Below are 2,170 nucleotides of genomic sequence, written 5' to 3' on the forward strand. Positions count from 1 at the left end.
TTGTGTACATGCCCAAGATTCCTAGAGGAGAGTGGAGGAGAAGGGACTGTGGCATGACCATCCACCCTAAGGGGTGATTTCTCACTTTAACTCTCTCTGTCTCTCTCCCCTTCGGTGAGAATATGTACCCTATGGCAAGAAAGGGAAAGTGAGGAATCACCCCAGAGGGGATGGCCACACCGCAATACTTACTCCTCCATTCTCCTCCTGGGACTTTGGGCATGTATACACATGTGCTTGGCATGATTTTCAAGCCACCAGATCTAGAACTCAAACTGTGGTTGGTCATGAGGTAATCCAGCACCCTAACCACCATGCCACCTGCTGGCCCAGTATAGGTTTACTTTCTAAGCTTTCTGGCAATTGATTATAGCAAGGTTTCATGAGGACAGCACAGACATTCATGTGGGGAAAAATATCCAGAATTAGTGGGATTTCAAAGATGGCTAAGAGCTTTTAATTTTCTTAAGTACTCTATTTCTTATAGTATGTACATGTTATAGTTTACATATTTGTTACCACCCAGTTTTTTATAAAGTGAGCCCACCCATGTGACTAGCACTGAGAACACTAGCACCTAAAACATCAGTTCTCAGCAAACCTTGATATTACTCTCAGTCAGAATCTCCCAAAGGTTCTATCCTAACGCTAACACCATAGGTTAGATTAACTAGTTCTTCTAAACTTCATATTGATAAAATTTTATGTCAGGACTAGCAGTTAGCCTAATGGCTATGTCGCTGGACTCCCGTGTAGTTGACCACAGTTCGAGTCCCAAACCCGGTGGCTTAAAATTCATGCCAGGCGCGTGTGCGTGCATGCCCAAGATCCTGAGAGGAGAATGGAGAAGAGATTGCGGTGTGGCCATCCCCTGGGAGGATGATTTCTCACTTTCTGTCTCTCTGTCTCTGTCTTTCTGGTGGGCGCACATACCCTATAGCAAAAACCTCTCAAATAAATAAATAAATAAATAAATAAATAAATAAATAAAATTTTGTGCCACACTACTCTGTGGCCTCTTTTGTTCAATATTATGTTTATAAAATTCATCTACACTATAAGTTTAGTTTGTGTCCTCATTACTGTATAGTATTACATTATTAAAATGTAATGTATGCAATAATTATTTTATAATAGTAATTAACTATAATAAAATTATATTGTAATGATCAAAATACACTATTCTTTACTGTCATGTCTTATTGAAAATATTTCTGAGATTATTCTAACTTTCATAAATTAGTAATTTCTATCACAAGTAGGGGAGGAAAGATGACATGCATTTGAAAATGTGGATGCGGATTTTTATAAAAAAAGAATGAAGGGAAATAATTTTTTTTTAAGTTTCCCTTTGAGAGGTGGCTTTACATGTTTAGAAAAGCATATTATGTGATATTAAAGAGAAAAGTAGAAATGATTTTAAAATTGTCCTTGTCCTTCATAAAAAGTGTTGAGTCACGGGAGTACAGTCATGGAGAAGCAGTAACACAATACTCTGTTGAGGCTGATCCATGTGGGAAGGGTCCAGGTTTGTGTCTGGAGATCTTCCTATAGATACCTAGTATATGATCTGGAGCTGGTTGAAGCTAGGTGTAGATGGTGGCATGAAAACCCTGCTGGTGTTGCCTATCTCTTTCTCTCTCTGTCTCTCTCACTCATGGAAATAATTAATTAATTAACTGTTAGCAGTAAGCAGAGCTTGATTGGTCTTTCAATAATGCATTATTAAAAATATGTTGCCATTCAAGAATAATATGGAAACCACATCTTTATGTCAATACCTGGTATAATAACTATATATATATTAGTACCTCATATAGCATCTGGAAATTTTATGTCTTCAGATATTTTTTGAATGAAATATGATGCAGCAATATGATGGGAAATATTAAGCCCAGTTATCTACCAGAGACTGGGGATTTTTTATATTTTTATTTTTTTCTTTCTGTTTGTTTCTCCCTTCCTCAGCATCATGGATCATGAGAACCTGGGATAAACCGTCAGCTCTTAGGACCTTAGTTCCTGACTTGTCAAGTGGACAAAATGACCTGCCCTCCTGACAGTAACGGGTGCTCCTGATTGGGCATGGGACCATGCCATTCACTTTATGTCCTTGCATCCGTATGCACATGCAAAAGAAAAACACCATTACTGTCCCTATTTTATACCC

The sequence above is a fragment of the Tupaia chinensis genome, unplaced genomic scaffold, assembly GCF_000334495.1.
Source record: "Tupaia chinensis unplaced genomic scaffold, TupChi_1.0 Scaffold000185_1, whole genome shotgun sequence".
In the NCBI taxonomy this organism is placed as follows: Eukaryota; Metazoa; Chordata; class Mammalia; order Scandentia; family Tupaiidae; genus Tupaia; species Tupaia belangeri.